The 20,343-nt window shown below is 54.7% G+C and overlaps 1 protein-coding gene across 2 annotated transcripts in view; it reads right to left on the bottom strand.

The window, feature by feature from the left end:
* The window catches only part of NOS1 (nitric oxide synthase 1), a 76,324-nt gene extending 60,517 nt beyond the window's left edge, over window positions 1-15,807 (bottom strand). The window contains exon 1 of one of the 2 annotated variants that reach the window (XM_065693009.1): window positions 15,504-15,807. The gene's annotated coding sequence lies outside the window, so the exon portion shown is untranslated. The remainder of the gene's footprint in view (window positions 1-15,503) is intronic. The other variant, XM_065693010.1, reaches the window with a different exon arrangement.
* Window positions 15,808-20,343: the final 4,536 nt, after the last annotated feature.

The following is a 20,343-nucleotide window of genomic DNA, read 5'->3' as shown; positions in this document are numbered from 1 at the left end:
TAAACCCAGCAGCTAATGCTCCCCCAAGTTTCCTTTCCCTCCCCCTTCCCAGATCTGGGCTCTTTCCCCTTTCCTGCTGCCATTCATCCTCACCCACCTCTCTTTTGGGAGCCGGGAATGCAATGGGAATGTGCTGCTCGGGATGCTCAGCTCTAAGATCCTTAGCAAAGCGTGGCCTCGGCACAGCTCACACACGATATCCCCGGCAGCCACAGCTCTGGAGTTATTCGGCTGCTATTTCTATGCAACTCGAAATGTGTTGGAGGGATTACTGCCCTGGGAATAAAGAAACGGCTAAATATATTTATACTAAAGCTTAAGGAGCGATGGAACTGCACACACACACATACGTACACCAGCTGATGGGGGGTCTGGCACAGAGACTGCGGTGATTTGGGACAAATCCCAGGATTGTCTGTCTGTGCTCTACTTTAGAGCAGGCGCCTATGCGGGTGCTTGCCTAGAGGTGGCAGTGAGCCTTCGCTCTTGTCCTCTCCAGGACTAGAGCAGAGCAGCACGGGGGGGACCTGGGAAGTCCCCGGCAGAGCTCTGCACTCTCTGCTGGCTCGGCCGCTGTGGGCATAAACACAGGTTCCTGTGCCCAGGCAGGACCTGCAAGGAGGAGTCCTGCTGCCTCCTTCCCCTTCCTCTCCACCTATGCCGTGCCCACGCCACTGGCCCGGTGGGATTCCTTGGCATCATTCCCTCTGCGCGGTGCATGGAGGGAAAGATGGGGGTTTGAGGCAATCCAAACTGCGTTTAAAGCCTGCAGGACGCGGCCAAGGGGAGCTCACATCCCTGCACCAGCTCCTGGGTGTGTTTTGGGGGTGAAACTCCTTGCTTCCCATTTTCAGGAGCTGTGACAAGCCCTTGGGCTACCAAAATGAGCCTCGGCAACACGAAGTCTTCCAGCACAAACAGCAGCATCAGCTTTTCCCTGAAACCACCCTCCCTTCCAACCGGACACCTGTAAATCCCACCAAAACCCAGCTGTATCCATTAAACCTCCCTGCGCTGGGGGTTACGGTTGGGAACGTGCTGCTGGAAGGATTCTTTCGGAGCGCATCGCACCACCTCCAAGGGTATAAAGTGGGTTATAAAGGGTGATCTCTCTGTCACACGTACTTGCGGGCACGCATGCACACACCAAATCTAATAAAAAGATATTAGTCGAAGAGTATTTGGCTTCTGGCATTCAGCTCAGCCAAGCTTCATACAGACACCACAGAAATGAAATTACGGGAGAACACAAACAAGAAATTCCAGGGGGATGAATTAATGTTTCATCACTATTACAAGGCTGAGAAATACCTGCCCGCCTTCCCTTGTGTTTCTTTTACTTGTACTTCAAAACGTGAACCCCCTACCTTGAACAGCCACCGTAGCACGTTTCCTCCAGCCCAAGCCCTGCCAGCTTCCCATCAAAATCAAAAGTGCTTTCATTAGCATTTTAAGGACACTTTGGAGGGCTCAAAACCACCCCAAAGTTCAAGGACTTCCTGTAAATCCAGGATCTGATTTAGACAGATTAAACCCCCCTGCTTGAGGACCTTGCTTCACTGGCTGGAAGGGGTTCCAGTTACTTCTGGGTTATTCAGATGCAAACGCTGTTTTGAAGCACAAGTGCCTGAGCCATCCACCAGCAGCTGTAAGTTTGGGGGCAGATGCTCTGCAGTGGCAGAGCTACACGACTCCACTGAAATCAGCAGAATCCACATCATTAAAGCCAGCTAAAACCAGCCACTTTGCAGTGGTTTATACCATCTGAGTCCCTATTTCAAGCCCGTTCCTTTCCAGTGGGATCAGGCCCCCGAATGGTGCCTTTTAACCTTTGGCTCAATTATTGGGGTAATTCCAAACCAGAAACATCACTTTTGTGTCAGCCTGGAGCAGCGTATTGAGAGGTTTTACGTATTCTTTCCCTATTAAGTGACACGTTTCAGAGGACTGTGGGTTAAATACTAGTTCCAAAAGACCCAAATCTCTAATCTTAAATGAAAAGTTATCACCGGAGGACCTTGGGGTGGGTGGTGAGAAACACAGGAAAGGGCCCTGCGTCAGCCAGTGCCCTGGGTAAATAGGGACGGGGAGGAGAGCGGAGGGCTTGGAGCAGGCTGACAAGCCTGATAAGCCAAATCTGCAAAGCATTCATTGCGAAAAAGAACACAAAGCAAACCCGAAAGCAGAGAAACAGCTGCTGGTGAGCTCTTAATTTCTAAAAAAGAGCAAGAAGGGCAAAAATAAAAAGCCAAAAATACTCCATTCCCCACCAGCAAAGCCCCTCGCAGGAGGGGGAGGGAGGGAGGTGCCAGCATCCCTGGTCCCCTCCGCAGACACGCTTAAGTGAAGCGGCACCTTTGGGGTACCCCACGAGGAGGAGCGAGCTGTGCAGCCCCTCTGTCACATCAGCCCCAGCCTGGATGGACCAGCAAAGCGAAGGTGACCGGGAAAGGCTGATCCCAGCCCCAGCAAGAGATGTGCAAGCACAGGGGGACACAAAGGTGTTGGTCACCCACCTCTGTGTTAGCATCATCTGGCCATGGCCAAATGGCAACCAAGGATCAACGCCAGCCCAAACATCAGCAGCTCTCCCAAAAGGGAGAAAAACAAGAAGGCAAGAGGCAGAGCTGTGGATTTTCTCCTTTTCTTTCACAGACAAAGGAAAGGCGATGCTCAGGCTTCCCACTGACTGTGGAGAAGTTTGCAGAAGTATGCCAGGAATTCAGGTTTCTCTCTGGAAGGACTTGAATGGGATCCTGAAGCACTGCTGCAGTTTAAAGGTGTTACCTACCCAGCTTCTTCTTGTCAAGCCAAGATGGAGCGAACCCTTCTACAAACCACACTGACAAACACCAGCACAGCCAGGGGAGCGCAGCAGCCCCGTGTGAAGCCCCAGCAGCAGGTTTGAACGTGCCAGGCCCTGAGCTCACAGCTTGCTTTTGGTTTAAAAAAGCAATTTACGGTTTCTGGCTCCCAAAACCCAGCTCAGCCCCAGTGAGTCACCTACCTCCACGCTGCAAGGTGCTCCCTGTGGCCAAATCCTGGCTCGTGTGCAGCTCTTCTAGTTCTAGGCTCCTGGAAGCAGGGCTGACCCCACTAATGAGAGGAAACAGGGGCTGAGCAGCAAAGTGGGGTCACCTGTGAGAGCTTCCTTAGTGCTGCAGACCTCATCCTCAAACAGCCTTGACGTCAGCTCTAATAGCACCGACAGAGACCTTGCTTATGGTTGAAAACATCCTCGATGTTTCCTTGTGAGATCACCAGTGCCTCATGGATTTCAGCCCAAATCCCAGCCCCCTGCTCGGCATCCCGCTCATTCCAGCCACCTGGCACCCATTTTCATGCAACTCACCAAAAACATCCTGTTTTTGAGGTCTCAACCCTCCCATTAAATTTGGTGGAAATTAGCTGGGTTTGTTAGGATGAGGCGGGCGGATAAACCAGAGCGCAGCTGGGTGAGCCCTGTTTCCTTAGGAAAGAGGTACCAAAGGTACCCCTAAAAAGAGAACACCCCCAAACCTTCTGTTTTGGTGCTGTTGGAGAAGGAAAACTGTGCCTGTGTTTAAGAGCAGGGGGATTTCCACCTCTTGATACCTCCTGTGGGTGATGGTAGCTCCACCAAAGGGTGACATTGCTGCCCATGACCCCAACCCGGCTTTGGGGGGGCTCAAATGGGTTTTCCTTGCTCTCAAGCTGGAGTTACCCCCACCCCCCCAGATGAGCCAGTCCTAGGTAAGGATAGGTTTCCTGGTGGGCTCACATAGACCTTCCTATTCCTGGGATCCTGCCCAGTTTGTTGAGGGAGGAGGTGAAATCCCAGGAAATCCTGGCTCTCCACGACAGGGAAACACTGGAGGGGCCCCACTTGGGTTTGTTTCCAGGCTCCTGCTTTTCCTGCTGCATTTTAACACGCTTTGGCTCTTGAGAGCCCAGATTGAGTTGATTGCTGTGACATTAACATCTAACCCATGGTTTTGCCTACATCCCGCTGTAGCTTTGGGCTTTGCTTGCGGGTGTCCTCACCTTTCCATCCTGCTTTGGGCAGAGCTGGCTGGTATCAGCTCAGCCCAGGGCTCATGACTGTAGGACTTACTGCTCCACAGCTCTCCAGATCCACTTCTGCTCCCAGTCCAGCTCTGGATCTGGGATGATGGGTCCCACCTTGCCCCCCAGAGCAGGAGAAGTGAGGTCCCAGCAGGCACTGGGACCCTCAGGCTCCTTCAGTGCCCACTCCATCACAGGACACGGTCCCTTTGCCATCAGGCCACTGGCAGAAGCGCAATGGCAAAGGGACTTGGGTTGAAGCTGGGGTCCAGAGGGGCTGCAGCTCCTCTGGACTTCATCAGTGGCTCCAGATGTGGCTGTCATCACTGCACTCCAGATGTGCTGAGTCCCCCTCTCAACCTGTCACTAAGCACTGGAGAAGAGCCCAGGCAAGAGGATGGAGACCCACAGGCTTTGCCCCTTCGCTGGCCAAGCACCGCAGCTGATGGAGCAGGACAGACCCATCGCTGCTGTACCCATCTCCAGCCCAGCAATGGTACTGCCCTTCCGAGGCCAGGGCTGGGGGCTGTGGGCTGTGGGCCTCAGAAGGTACCAGGAGAGGTGGCATCCAAACACTCAGTTTTATTTGTAGCAGTGTTGTTTTCCTATCATCTGAGGGTTTTTGCAGCAGGAGCAGCTGATGGCCTGGAAACAGGCTCCGAGTTAGGACTGGAGGCACCCATCCACGCAGCCTGAGGGAGAGCTTTGAGGCTGCAAACATAGTAAACAGGAAAAGCAGCCCAACAGCTAAAGAGGCCACCTCGGGCCTGAGAAGCAGAACCCTGTGAAGCACTGGAAAATAACCATCCTCTTACCGATCCTACCAATCCAAGTGGAAAACGGAGACACGGAAAGGGCTGGGGTCATCCAGTGTGTTTGCAGCACCCCCAGGACCAAGAGACAGGGCTCAGGGTTTTCACTGCGAGGTTAAAGGACCATCATAGAATCATAGAATAGTTTGGGTTGGAAAGGACCTCAAGATCATCCAGTTCCAATCCCCCTGCCATGGACAGGGACACCTCACATTAAACCATCCCACACAAGGCTTCATCCAACCTGGCCTTGAACACCGCCAGGGATGGAGCACTCACAACCTCCCTGGGCAACCCATTCCAGTGCCTCACCACCCTAACAGGAAAGAATTTCCTCCTTATATCCAATCTAAACTTCCCCTGTTTCAGTTTGAAGCCGTTACCCCTTGTCCTGTCACTACAGTCCCTGACGAAGAGTCCCTCCCCAGCATCCCTATAGGCCCCCTTCAGGTACTGGAAGGCTGCTATGAGGTCTCCACGCAGCCTTCTCTTCTCCAGGCTGAACAGCCCCAACTTCCTCAGCCTGTCTTCATACAGGAGGTGCTCCAGCCCCTGATCATCCTCGTGGCCTCCTCTGGACTTGTTCCAGCAGTTCCATGTCCTTCTTATGCTGAGGACACCAGAACTGCACACAATGCTCCAGGTGAGGTCTCACGAGAGCAGAGTAGAGGGGCAGGATCACCTCCTTCGACCTGCTGGTCACGCTCCTTTTGATGCAGGAGTCCCTGGAGCAGGAGAAGGCTGGAAAATGCTCACCCCAAAGCACCAGCCACAGCCAGAGAAACCCAGTTTGGCACTTGGCAACCCAAAAGCTTCTGTTTGCCATTTAGACAGAAATGAGTCATTCAAAAAGAAAGACCAGAAAGAATAGGAAAGAACCCCAAGCAAGATCAAGATCAAAAAGAAAAGAGCAGTTGGAAAACACCAAGTCACAGCAGGCAGATCTCTTCCTGCATCAAAAGGTCCCAGCCCCAAACTGCTCCCCAGCAGAGACCCTACTGGAGCAAGCAACAGAACAAAGAACCCAGCCCTTCCCCATAGAGACCAACTTCTCATTCTAGGGTCAAATGAGGCCAATTTGGGAAGTTTGGGAACACCTGCAAACGAGCTGATGGAGGAGGAGAGAGGGATGTGGCCTTAGCAGAGGCTGTGATTGAACTGGGCGCGTTACCAGTGGCTGAGCCCGTGGCCAAGGTGGCATCAGCCTCGTGTGACCCAATTGTCACTCCTGCCACCAATGCCACCCCCTGGGGCTCGGTAGCTGGGACTCCTGCCTTGTTGGGGAGCAAGGGGTCACACCAATGCGCACCAGAGCCCCCCACCAGGAGCAAGAGCTGCTGTTTGAATCAGAAACATGTCTCATGCCCTTGCTGCCCAAGGAGAGCAGCCATCCCCATCAGCTGGCCAATGGTCCAGCATGAACAGCGGATGGTCTTGGAGCTAACATCAGCCTCAGCTGGGGGTTTTCATCTAAAGCCCCCACTGTCTGCAAGGATCATGCAATGGATCAAATCCATCTCTGCCCTGACTTCATCCCACCCAAGTCACCAGGAACACATCTTACTGAGCGTCGCAATGCAGAACAAGCACAGGACCAGCACCAAGCTGCCCCGGCCCAAAGCATCCTCCCCTGCAGACTGCCTGCAATCACAGCTGGGGAAGAGCAGGAGGCTGCTGGCTTTCCCTATTACACTACAAGTCAGAATACAACACATTCGTCATGGAATCCAGCTTTCCTACAAAGAATCCGCTGTCTTTCTAGGGCACGTTTTCTCCTCGATAGCCCCACAGCCTGTTCCTCTTTCTCTCCCCAGCATCCTGCTGGTTCCTAAAGATGCCTCTCTCGCCTTCTCTGAATCTTGGAGTTACATCACCACCTCAAATGTGTTTTTCTTGCTCTCAGGGTCCCATCAACCCCCTGCAGAGGAGGAGAGGGCAGCTATTGCCCTGAGTTGCACTCACAGGGCGCAGAAGTGAGCTGCAATAACCAGGCACATCCGAGGGCTTTTTGATGCAGCGGAGATAGACGGAGCCTGAGACAGGCTTCCCCCTCCCCTCTTACTTTCCCTCTCTTTATTTTTCTCTCCCCTCCTCGACCTTTTATTCCCAGTGGCCGAGAACATTTAGTCTGGCCGGGAAAAGGAAATCTCATTACAGCATTATGGTTCATTTAGCAGGTCCCACTGGAAGCCCTGCAATAACCACTGCCTTCCTAACAGGATTAGCCAGTGTCTGAACCTCCCAATCTCGCTGCAGTCATCTCCACTCCCAACAGGCTCGAGGACCCCAGAAAACCCCAAGCAGCCACAGGAACCCAAGATGCAGGTGGACACAGAGAAGGGAAGATTGAGGGGAGCCGAAGATTGAGGCTGTTGGTGTGAACGTGGGTGCAGCTCGCAGAGGCTTGAGCAGACATTATCCCAGGCCGCGTTAGAGCCCCACAGATCCCACCTTTCTCTGCTGTCTTGGGTTCTTCCAGCCTTATGGCTCATTCTCACTCAACCTGTTGCTTCCCACAAGGCTTCTGGGGGTATTGACTTCAGAAATGCAAGCAAGACACTAAAGTAATGCAGGTTCTGCTGCAGCATTAAGTAGGACATACCCTGTCTGCTGCACCTCAGCCGGTACTGAGATGCTCGTGTAAGTTGGTTGAGGATCCCCCTAACATCAGTCTTGGAGTTTACATGGACATAAAGGTGTTTGGTTGGCATCACATTGTTTGGTAACATGTTTTCTGGGTTCAGCTCTGTCATTATGAGGGGAGGAGGGCTTAGGAAAAAATAATTCAGATGAAAACATCAAGAAAGAAGCTGAATTGCACAGGGCCACTACAACAGCCACAACAAGGTTTTGCCTTCAGTGATGCTGAAATCAATTTGCTTCCCTCATCCCTGTCCCCACCCAGTACAAGGAAAAGGTGGTGAAAGAGCAGTAAGATGGGTAGAGCACTGTGTGTGAAACCACCTCTGCAGCTCCACAGGGGAGAACATCTGCTCCTGATGCTTCATTACCGCACTGATTTATACATGGAGAGGACACAAATGCTGTCCCCAGCAGCAGGCAGCAGAGACATCAGGCTGGGGGTGGCTGGGACATGCTTGGGACAGCAGCAGAGCCCTGGGCAGGGAGGCAGTGGCAGGAGCATTGCAAACTACTGTGCATACGACTGGTGCAGATGGTGAGAAGTGTCTCAATGACACCCCTGGATGCGACTGAGACACTGCAGAAAGGAGTGCAAAACACATGCAGTGTTTGCCTGGTTTGCCTTCCCTTAGAACAGAGAGAGACAGCACAGCTTTGGTTGAACCAAAGGCAAGAAGCAAGGGATTTGGTTAACCAAGACTCTCAAGACCGTGCTCTCCACCACATCTTAGTGATCCAAGATGTGCATCTCCATCTCCACCTTACTCCATCACACATCTGCTACAAGGAGCTTTTGCCATGGCAGAGTCCGCACCAAACACTGCAGGGACATCCGGTCCCCTGCGATCCCCTGGGACCATCACCCACTATGGCCCTTCTGCAGTGACAAGTGGGAGCCTTGGAAGGTGTTGGAGCCCACCTCCACATGCCTCTCCTCTAACAACACGAGGAGCCCAGGATGTTGTCTCCCCGTTTTGATGCTCAGAACAAGCTGGGGTGGCTGAGTAGCATCATTAGTGCTGGAAGCAAGAAAAAGCCACTCAGGGTTGTTTTTCAAGACAGAGCCCTGCATCTCCGTCCCCGCAGCTCCCACGCTGTTTCAGCTCCACCAGCAGATGTTCCTTCATTAGCAACGCATTTGTCTGGAGGTGAAGGGATGCGGCTGCCTTCACACCGCTGCTAACAAAGCTGTGTGGGCAGGGGTTAAGCGCTGGGGCTCAGCTTGTGCTCACAGGACATTACAGCGAAGGCGGTGGGGACCTCAGGGGTTTTGCATGGTCAGCCCAGGGGATGAAGCTCAGGTGAAGAGAGAAACTGTGGGAAAAGAGGAGTGAGGGATGAGAGCAGGGAAAGTTGCACGCATGCACGCAGCGTGTAATTCAGATTGCAGCATCTCACTGAAGCCAAGAATTAAGCTAGAAAGGGTGATGTCTTTACATGGCTAACGAGAACACAAGGGCTGTGATCAGCCCTGTCAGGCGGGTATAAACCCCCGCTTCTGGCCTTCCATTGGCCTCAGATCCCTGGGAACACAAATGGATATCCCCTGAGGAGAGAGATGTCTGATCACCTCCATCCATTCTGTCCGCCCTGGGTACCATCAGTGAGGTGCAGAGAATGAGGACCTCGGAAGAGCACTAAGACAAGGATGCTCTTGCTCCCTCAGTGCAGAATTTGCCACTGGACCGGTCACTTTGGCTTTTGGGAAGCATTTTTGGCCCCTTTTGGCTGCAAGCTGAGCTGGCACAGAGCTGTGAGCATCCTGCCTTCCTCTGGCCCTTCTGCAGGGACCCCTGAGCATCGTCACTCTTCCCAGCATTGCTCCTACCACTGCTGTGCAGGACAGAAGTGCTACTTGGTGAGCTGGTAGTGAACAAATCTGACCTTCTAGCACAGCCACATGCAACATCCAAGAGCATCAGCCAGCACAGAGGGTGCGATACAGGGCCTGACAATGGCTGGCAGCAAGTCCTGGTACAACTACACACTGCCCAAAGCAGCCCCAGAGCTCCCCGCCATCCTCTTTCCCATTTTCCCTCTCGTTGTTTGTTTGTTTGGCCATCCAAACATTTCTCAGCAGCAACAGGGTCTGGCAACCCAAAACTTTCCCTAGGGAAGAAGTTCTGGCATCCAGCAGCCAAGTCAGGAGACTCTGGAAAGTTGCTCTGAGCCTGTCTCATCTCACGACTTGACATATCACCGCTGTCCATTTCCCTTCCCAAGGAAATCTGATTTGTTCCAAAGTTTATAGTTTCAGTGACCTAATCCCAGCATAGTTGTTCCTGTTTCCCTTTAATTTACTGCCGCAGCTTGTATTAATTGATGGATTGCAGAGGGCTTGAGCCATGCTAATTGCTTTAGAAGAAGAAAACAAGAAGAAAGGAAGGGAGATGCGAGGTCCCTTGGTGGATTACGAAGGTATCCGAATGGGGAACCAGCCACCACCAGAAAATAGCAACAGCTCCAAACAGAAGCAACTGTCTGGAGAGGTGGGGGCACAAGGAGCGGGATGCTGCCTGGAAACACAAATATCTTCCCTGGGATAACCTTGAGGAGAAAGACAAGGTGGGGGAGAGGAGGCTGCGATGGGCTCTCTGCTCTGCCAGGGTTGCCTTCGTCCTTGCTTGTGTTGCTGAATGACACTGGGGATGAGAGGAGTTTCCTTAGGACAGGAAAGAGGCAAATGTCACTCATCATCCAGCAAGGATGATGTAGGGCTGCTCGGTTTGCCTGAGGAGGTGATGGATGGAGCAAATCCTCCTGGAAGCTGTTTCCACCTATGATGGGCAAAAAGTCATTGGGAACTGCCAGCAGGGATTTATTAGGTGTAAATCACAGCCAATGCACCTGATCACCTTCCAGTTGGGAGGATTGGCTCTGTGGACCAGGACAGAGCAGTGCAAGCTGTATAACCTCAATCTGGCATGGCCTTTGACAGCCTCCTGTAGCATCCTTGTTGGCAAAGAGTGGATAAGCAGGTAAATCAGGTTGCACTCAGCTCATTTTCAAGTGATACCAGATGGGGGAAGCAGTTGACATGCTGGAAGGCAGAGCTGCTACCCAGAGAGACCAGAACGGGTTGAACAAGCAGCCCAACAGGGAATTCAAAGGCAAACACTGATTCCTGCCTCTGGAATGGGATAACCCTAAGTATCAGCATCCAAATGGCTGGAAAGCAGCTTTGAAGAAAACGATCTGGAGATCCTGGTGGACACAAGCCACCACTCTGCAGCTTGGCCAGCACAGATTGCTTCTCCCTCTGTATTATTCCCCTGTATTTGGGACTTGCAGCTCTGGGTGGTGACCAGTTCTGGGCTCCCCAGGATAAGGCAGACATGGACACACAGGAGGAATTCTATTGGAAACAATCAATCCAGTCAAGGACTGGACACAACGCACAGGGGGAGGCTGCAGGAGGAGTTGGACTCCTTCTTACCAAAGAAGAAGAGGGAAGAAGAGACCTAATGGTTGTCTGCAACCACCTAAGTGGAAGCTGGGGAGAAAACAGATGGAGGTCCCCAGAGACAGGATGAGATGCGATGGCACAAGCTGGAACATGATAAACTCTGACCTATCGGGGGGAAGAAATGTTCCCCATGAAGGCGGTCAAACACAGAGCACGGTCATCCTTGGAGTTACATGGTCTAGAGGAGATGTCCCTACCCATAGCAGGGGGATGGAACAGGGTGAGCTTTAAGGTCCCTTCCAACCTTAACCATTCTATCGGCTTGGCTGGGTCACAGCTCTGAGCAGCCACCTCTGGCCCTGCCTTGGGCAAAGATGCCCACGGCACAGGCAGAGGAGGCAGGATGCAAGGCAGAGCACCGAGATTGCTGGTACAGGCTGGGCTTGGAGACCTCATGCAAGTTTGGTGGTTGGTTTTGAGCAGAAGCCAACAGAGAACAAGACAGAGGAGGAAGGAGCTTCACCTGCACCAGCTCCGCCTGACGGGACCACAGTGTTTCTAGTACCTGACACACAATGTGGTGCCTTGTGCAGTCATGAGCCAGGTCTGATCCCGTAGGAACATGCATCAAGGAGGACGTGGAGGCCCTCTCTCATCTCCGACACCGTATGAACCACAGCAGCATCCAGGTCTAAAAGTTTTCCAGGCAATAAACTTGCTCCTTGTTGTTATCCTGGCTGAATCCCCCCCTCCAGTTCCACATAAATCAGCCCAGGCTCTTTCAGCACGACTCTCATGGAGAGGTTGATTTATTCAGGAGCAACACAGGGAGTTTCCAGATTAACACTAATTGCTCTCCCAAATTACTTAATAGTTTAAATTGCAGTCCTCTCCTTGGGAATCATCTCAGACAGTTCAATAAAATACTAGCATCGAAGAGACAACTGCAAATTGATAAAGTCTTTGAGACAAGGCTAATATCATTGCTGTCTGGCAAATGTATTCATCTGAAACCAAATGAGGAGGATAAACAGCCTTGCTCGGTGAGGAAGACACCGCCTGCTACCGAGCTGCTCAATTTGCTCTTCCAGAGATGCTCTTATTGCTTGGAGAGAGCCTTAACACTGCTGAAACAAGGCAGCAGACTGCAACACCTATGAATAAATAGCAGCATCCTCCCCCTTGCAGGGAAAGAACTAGATTTTCAAATAATAATAATAAATAATAATAATAATAGGGTGAATGTTTATGCTGGTTGTGATGGTAAGAAGGAGCCAGTGCTCCCCTTCGGGGTGCTGAGGGCTGCTGTGGATGCAGGAGCCAGCTGGTGAGCACCAAGCTCCCGCAGGGTTGAAATTGTCACCCAGGAGGGAAGGGAAAACTTGTTTCATTTTGGCCATTTCCCAATTTCCCGGCCCCTCCGGGGGCAGGAGATGGATGTGGATGTAGGGGAAGGTGAGGGAGGATGGGGTGGGGGGCGTGAGGGAGAGCTGGATGCGTATGTGGGGCTCAGCATCCTCCTGCTGTGGGGAAAGAGGGGTTGCTGGAGACACCCATGGGGACACAACCCCACCAAGGAGGCTTAAAACAACCTGAAGGTGCAGGACCAAGAGAGTGGGTGCCAAGGAAGCCCCACTAAAGGGGCTCCAGGAAACCTGGAGAGGGGCTTGGGACAAGGGCCTGTAGGGACAGGCCAAGGGGAATGGCTTGAACCTGCCCGAGGGGAGACTGAGCTGAGCTCTTAGGCAGAAGCTCTTCCCTGTGAGGGTGCTGAGGCGCTGGCCCAGGGTGCCCAGAGAAGCTGTGGCTGCCCCATCCCTGGCAGTGCTCAAGGCCAGGTTGGACACAGGGGCTTGGAGCAAGCTGCTCCAGTGGAAGGGGTCCCTGCCCGTGGCAGGGGTTGGGGCTGGAGGAGCTTTAAGGTCCCTTCCAACCCAAACTAGGCTGGATTCTAGGAAGCACCAGGGTGGCTTGGAGGTGATGACCAGGACAGGCACCACCAGCACACTGGGAGCATCACCTCCACTGTGCAATGTTTAGGGAAGATGGGTACCCAGGCTCAAGGGGCACCTCATCACCAGTATGGCGGTGGCCACATCTCACTTGACAACAGCCCTCCAGGACCCCACACACCCTGCTCCCACCCAGCCAGAAGACCCTGCTTCTCCCCACATCAAAGCCACCTGCCTTCCCTGAGGCCAAGTTGCCCATTTCCTGCGGTTTTAAAACAATTTCTAGGTTTGGCTGGAGGGTGCTGAGGGAACAGGGTCTTTCTAACACAGACTGATGGGCAGCAACTCAGATCTATCTGCCTGTTACACAAACGCCTTCCATGCCAGGTCTCCTCCCATCTCCAGCACAGGCATCACACTAAACCACTGCAAGAGTCATAGAATCATTAAGGTTGAAAAGGACCTTAATGATCATCCAGCCCCAACCCCTGCCATGGACTCCAGAAGCTCCTCGGAACGTCGGGGAAGGGGCTTAGCTCCGATGTGCCCTCATAAGAGGCAAAGCCAACCCCAGCTCTTTCCCTAGAGAGCAGTGTGGAAGCGAGGGGGTTACCAGGAGCCGCTGCCCAGCACGGTGCCAGGAGCCATGGGGAGCTGAGAGCAAGCCCAGCCGATGGCTGCCATCTGCTCCTGGCACCTCGTGTCCCTGCCGGAGCCCGAAAGCACACGAGTGCAAGGAGAAAACAAACCACAGCAGCCCTGTGAGCCCGCACTGTGGGCTCGGAGCAGGCAGGGGCGAGATGCAGGCAGCTGGGGCAAGGCCAGGCAGCAAGAAGCAGCCCCGTGGTCTGCTCTGCCCAAGCTGCCAAAGCCCTTTGGGGTGTTTAAAGGGCTGCAAAACAGCCAGGGCCATGTAGATCTTAAGGTGCTTTCCACTGCGAATCAGCCTATGAGTCTATGCCCCCCTGTTCCTTGTGGGATGCAGCAAGGCAGCAGGAGGGATGGGGAGCGACTGCAGGGATGCTGTGGGGTCCCCATGGAGATTGCCCAGTCCCCCCTACTTCTGCACCCGAGGATGCACTGGCAGCATCAGTCCTCTGTGCCTCATTGATGCAGAGGGATCACCTTGGGCCAGGGCTCATCCTCCCCAGGACATGTGGAAGCTCCTGGGGCTGCAGCAGAGGAGCCCTAAAGGACACTCACACAGCAACCTGCAGGGCCACAGCTTTGATGTCCCCACAGCCGCCAGGAGAAGCGGCGTGGATATCCATCCCCATCCCTCCGGGAAGGCATCCAAGGGAGCCGGCTTGGCAAAGCAGCCAATTAAAGCAGGAATCAGGCAAGCAGCAAGTGCTGGCTGCGGCCGGGTGGCCTCCGAGCCATGGGGGAGAGCGGCCGAGTTTCCTGACCCACATCAACACCCCCTGTGGGGCTCAGAGAAAGAGCAACCCTTTAGAAACATAGGAACCAAAGAGAAGTCGCATTCATCATTCAGCCTCTGTTTGTTTTCTGCACTCGGCTAAGCTCAAACAAGCAAAACAGATTAGTTGGGCTCATTTGTTTCCTACTTAATTACACCTCTTCGGTGCTGATGTAATAGATTGCAAGATTGGGGCTGCTAAGGCTGAAAATCCACCTGCCCCCCTCCCACACCCACCTTGGCTTTTCATTCCCGTGCTCAAAAAGCCCAGATGGAGTTTTTTTGGGGGAAAAAAGCCCTCTAATTATGGAGGAATTCAAGGCTCTGAATGCGGGAGCTGCCAGCGAGCGCTCAGGTTGTCAGAAGCAGATGGACGCGGCTCCAGCTTTTGATCACAGCCTCCGAAAGCCTCCCCAGAAAACAAGGAAAGGGGGGGGGGAATAAGGACCCTGCATCTGCAGCCGCATGCGGCCTCCCATAACTTCAGTTGTTCCCCCCCCGCTCCTTGCTTTGGCATCAATAGGACTTCCCAGGAAGCTGGAGCAGCTGCGTGCCGATGCAGGGTGAGGTCTGTGCTGGAGGAAGGAGCTCTCGCACCTCCCCACAGACGCTGCTGCACAGGCTGGAGGTGCCTCCCCATCCCCTTTGGCTGCTTTCTTTCCTTCCTTCTTCTCTCCATGCCCCATGGCTGCCCCTTATCGCTGTGCCCATGCTCGCACACGCTGTGATTAGTCAAGGCAGAGCTGCCTCGCCAGCCTGTGGCGTGTAGGAGAAGGTCCCAAACAGCAGCAAGATGCACATGGGAGGGGCTTTTAAGGCTTTTAGCTCATAAAATAGACCTGCAGACCCCAACCCATTGTCCCCCAGAGATGTGAAAGAGCTGCCAACCTCCTGTTCCAAAGGGATGCTGATGGCAGCAGCAGCTCCCTGCCCACTGTGCCAAGGCCAAACATGTGCTCAAGAGGTGGAACAATGAAGCATACGGACGGGGTTGGAGACAAAAAGTGACTCCCCCCGTGCAATCCCCAGGTTAAGAGAGCAAGAAAGAGGTGGGGGAAAACAGCCCCCCCATCCCATCCCGAATAATCCATAGTGCTCCTGCTCCTCGAAACCCCTCTGTTCAGTGGGAGTCAAAGACATTCACACCCCCCATGTGTGGGGCCACACACACCCCATGCCTCCTCACTGCCACCCCCCCGCCATGTGCCCCATGTCCCCATCCTTACTTGTGCGCAGAGAGCCGGGCATCGCGCATCGCACCCCGCTCACCTCCGCTGCCGCCGCTCAGCCGAGGGCCCCCCGCCCGCAGCCGGGATTGCGGGATTCCAGCCTCAACAGGCAGAGCAAACAAAAGGCGCACCCCGGCTCCATGGCTCCGGAGCCGTCCGGGAGCGAGCGAAGGAGGCTCCGGGCAGCGGCAGAAAGGGCTCTGCTGCGGGGGAGCTGCGGGAGGGCTGGAGCGCAGCGCCGAGCCGGCTGCGCGGCCCCCGCCGCCTTTGCCACGGTGGCATCGGGCCTCGCAGTGTCCTCGTCCCCTCCCCGGACCGTGCCCTGCGCCCTGCAGCACTGCCGGGACCCTCCGCCCTGCCCATTGCCCCAGCCAGAGCATCCCCTGCGGGTCCCCGGCGTTGGGATGGGGGGGGGGGGGGGTTGCTTGTGGGTTTGGGTGACCGCAGCACCCGCAGGGCACTTGGCACTGGTGCAAAGGCCCCAGCAGTGACTGGCAGCGGATGGAGGAGCTTGGTTATTGAGTAACTTTTAACCTCTCCAGGTGGAAGCTGCTCCACGTCCACCTCATCGCGCAAGTTCCTTCAGGGCTTTGGGGTTGGTTTCTCCCTTGCACCAAATGGAGAGGGTGGGAAGGAGGGAAAGGGTGAGAAAAAAGCTTCAGATTTGGATTCCAACACCCAACTAAGAGGGAAAAGTAGAAGGGGAAAGCCCAGCAGCCCCTCACTGCTGCAGAAACAGGCTTCCCAGGGACACAGCCGCAGGGCATCAGGACCTTCCCCTCTGCAAAGCACAGAACAAGGTGCGGATCCCACAGTAAGGCTGCTTCCACACCACAGCCAGGACAAGGAAGGCTCTTTTAGCCTGAAGCCTAAGGAATTACACATAGACATGGGGAAGGAACTGGTTTTGAACCCACCCCCAGAAGAGCAGGCAAGGAGCTCTGGTGTGCATTGCCCTTGACGCTGGGGTGGGGTTTTATTTGAGCTCGATCAGGAGATAACAGGTCTTTCCAGGCATCTTGAAGAGTTTTGCATTGATTTTCCTCAGCTACAAAGCAAGGGGGAGGAGGAAGGTGCCCGCAGGCTCCTTACCATAGCCCCTGTGTGCTGCAAAGTCAGGTGTGCCCAGGGAACTAGGATGCATCTAAGAGCTACTGCATTAACTAAACAGGTGCGTAAAGATTAAGTCATCACCAGAGACCTTCTTGTCCCCTCCAATCTCCCCATCCAGTAATGAGAGGGCTGCACCTTAATTCTGCATCAGGTTTGGCTGCTGCAAAGCCTCTGAGCTTCCCTTTGCCTTTAAAGGGGCAATTTGCTTCAGAAGAGACTTTAACACCAAATAAGACCCCCCCAGCCCCGAGCAGGGAGGGATGCGCTGGACTCACACATTGCACCAGCACGGATGTAGCTCTCTTGCCCAGAAGCCTCTGCTCAGCCCCAAGGAACCCAAACCCTTGTAAAATCAAACCAGTTTTCAGAAGTCACATCCTGCCCTGGTCACTGCCAACACCTGGATCAGGTCCAGGTGGTGGACCAATGCTTCTCATGAGCCCTTCTCATCCCCAGGCAACTCAGGCTCTGCTCATGAGAGCAGAAACCTGTCCCACACACCCTCTTTTTGCTCACCGTTGCCTGCAAAGCTCCACTTTCACCTGGCTGGGAGCAATTTAACCCAGCATTTTCCTCTTCCAAAGCCAGAGTCAGTCCCCACTGCTCTGCACTGGGGCCATTTACCAACAGGAAGACTTTTGAGCAGCAAATCCCCATCCCAGCTCACATGAGCAGCATCAGAGCAGTTCCATGTTTCTGCCTTTAAACCCCCAGTTCTGGCTTCCCAACCCTGCACTCCCAGGATCTATTCCCAAACATCGGCCAGGATCATGGAAACAAAGAGAGTGTGGTCAAAAAGGGTGCTGTGCTCTGATGCTCAGGCTGCTTTTCTAATCAACTACAGGTACTTAGAGAAGGGGCTTGTGCATCTCCAGCAGAGCAGGAGGAAGCCTTAGAGGGATGCCCTAGGGATGCAGCCAGACAGGCTGGGGCAATTGCTATTTTATAGCTTCCCCAGCACCTGAAGGCAAATCCTGTCTTCCCACCTTAATTCCATAGGCAAGAGAGTTTTGATCCTCCTCAACAGTTCTCACCTGCTCAGCATGACCTTCCCGGCCCCTAAATCCCCACCGCCACCCGGCACATAGCTCACAGCACCCATCCCCACAGCAGGACCCCATCCAGCATCGCCCCAAGCCCCCCGGCATGCACAGACTCGGGCTGGGTCTCAACCCACCCGCCCAAGTCCCACTCACCGCTGGGTCCTGGATGGCCACAGTGTTCTTCCCATGGGCGAAGCAGCCCCAGGGGTGCTCCCTGGGAGGCTGTGACCACCACGTGTGGGTGAGCAGCGCCCAAGGCCCCTCTCTTGCCAATGCATTGTATTTAAAGTGTGGGAGAAAGCGCTGCTAATGGGGCAATCTGTTTTCCTCCCAGCACCTGAGGCAGCTTTGTTCCAAGCCAAGCCCAAGGGCAGGACCAAGGGAAACCACCCGGAGCATTTACCCAGCCACAGAGCAAGGAATCCTCTCTGCTAAAATCTGCTTCTTCACAGCACGGTGGCTGCCCCGAGTCTCCCCACATCCCTGTGGATGTAAATGGGATTCATGGTGCGTAGGCTGCAAAGCCAATGCTGCCTGGCAGAGCCATGGTGTAGCTGCTCCACCAATGCGTATTCACTGCTGTAAATACAGAATGAACTCAGAAGCAGCCCCGTGTGTTGGTTTGGGGGGCTCTGGGGACTGATCACCATGTGGTAAGATGCTGTGGGCTAATTCAAGCAGCAAACCCCCCATGCAAGGGGGAAGCAAGGAGCCATCCCCACCCAGGATGCTGGAGCAAGCAGCTGAAGATAAGAGTGTATAAATTAGACCCTAAAAGAGAAAGCAGCATGGTCAGGCTGAGGAAGGAGCAACCATGACTTTACCTCATGCACACAGAACCACCAGCGTTATCCCCCATTGGATTTGCAGGCCTGGAAATAGCCACCAGCAAATGAAACCCAACCCAGGGCTCCAACAGCAGCTCCACTCTAATCCCAGTGGGCCAGGGCCTCAAGAGCCTGTTGGTGATGATGGTGCCAACAGACGCAGAGGGACAGATGGTTCCCAAGCACGGGGCATCCCCAAACGGCCCTGGTGCAGCAGCCAGCAAATGAAGCGCTGCAAAAGCCCCTGAGATAGATCGGTGTTTATCACAAACCAGCCTGGCTTGGGCTGGAAGGGATCTTAAAGCTCCCCCAGTTCCAACCCCTGCCACGGGCAGGGACCCCTTCCACTGGAGCAGCTTGCTCCAAGCCCCTGTGTCCAACCTGGCCTTGAGCACTGCCAGGGATGGGGCAGCCACAGCTTCTCTGGGCACCCTGTGCCAGGGCCTCAGCACCCTCACAGGAAGATCCCCAATGTCCCTCTAAAGCTGATCCCACACCCCGGTGGGACCCCCTCTCCTCCAGCCACAGCTCTTTCAGTGCTGGCTGCCCAAACCCTGCCCCGGGGAGCGCAGCCCAGCCCAGCCCTGAGCTGAGCTTTGCCTTTCCAGCACCACAGACCCATCGCTCACAACACAGACGACAGCGAGGGATGCCCCGCGCACCCTCCCCGCTCTGGGCTTTGCTGTACAGGCACACGAAGCCACCCTGCCCCAGGAAAACAAGGAATAAAATAGCTGGGAGGCACGGGAAAGCCTTCAGCCAGTTTTAATACCTGGTGGTGCCCAGGGCACGGCTTGGCTCTTTAACCCTTGTAGGAGGCTGCAAGTGTGAAGTTTAGGGTTAAAAGCCGGGAATTGGGAATCACTCCTCCTTCCCAGGGCTGCCCAGAGGAAAGGGTCCTGCTCATGTAATGGCTCCAGGGATAGGGCAAGGCAGCCGGGGGTCAGGTTTCTGTCCCAGCATAAAAATAGAGGTGAGGAAAGGGAATCTGCTGAGCAATGGGACAGCAGGGCCGTGGGGAGCTCGGCCAGGGCAGCCCCTTCCCCAGCAGGAGAGGATAGGAACCCCAAGGGGAACCCGGGCAGCTCCTCATCCACCCTGGCTGGCATCAATCCCACTGAGGAGCTGGGTCTTCCTGCAGAGCAGGAGCAGCTCTGCCCTGGTCAGAGCCATGATCCTGGTCCAGGGTGGGTGGCCACAGCTCCCTGCAGCCCCCACGACGCTCTCCAGCACATCCATGGTGGAACTGGCTCCGGCTGTCCCAGGATGAGCAAATGGAACCCTAATGCAGGGCTGGAGCTGGGCTTTACCCCCAGCCCGTGCCCGCACATCGCCCAGTCCCTGCTGGGGTGGCTGTGGGGGGCTCAGCCCATCCCTGGCCCCCCCGGCAGGGCCCAGCCCTGTGCTCCAGCAGTGAGGGCTCACTGAGCTGCTGAGAAAGCCCAGACAAGCCTGGGGAGGAAACATGAGTTATGATGGGCAAACAATGCCCCATTGTAGGGCACTGCCACAGCCCCAGCCTGTGCCAGGGCTGCACCCATCCTGGGGAGAACCAGCACTGGCCAGGATGGTCCAGACCTGGGTCGGTGATGCAGGACCAGGTTGGTGATGCAGGACCACCAACTAGCTCCGTCCTGGCTCCAGCTACAGCATGAGCACTGCATTGACCCACAGCCCTTCTGCTCTGCAAATCCAGTGCAGCCCCCCCCAAAATCCCCATGCTGGTGAAAGCACTGCCTGGGGGCCACCGTCCAGGCTAAGGGCTCCCTGCTAGCCTTTTTCCCTCCCATCTCTGCTGATACAGGTTGGAAAGGGGAGCCCAAACCTGCCAGCAGCAGGCACAGCACTTAGAGC

This window comes from Lathamus discolor, chromosome 12, assembly GCF_037157495.1.
Source record: "Lathamus discolor isolate bLatDis1 chromosome 12, bLatDis1.hap1, whole genome shotgun sequence".
Lineage (NCBI taxonomy): Eukaryota > Metazoa > Chordata > Aves > Psittaciformes > Psittacidae > Lathamus > Lathamus discolor.
The sequence above is the reverse complement of the archived record's forward strand: the minus strand, read 5'-3'. Positions and strand labels throughout refer to the sequence as shown.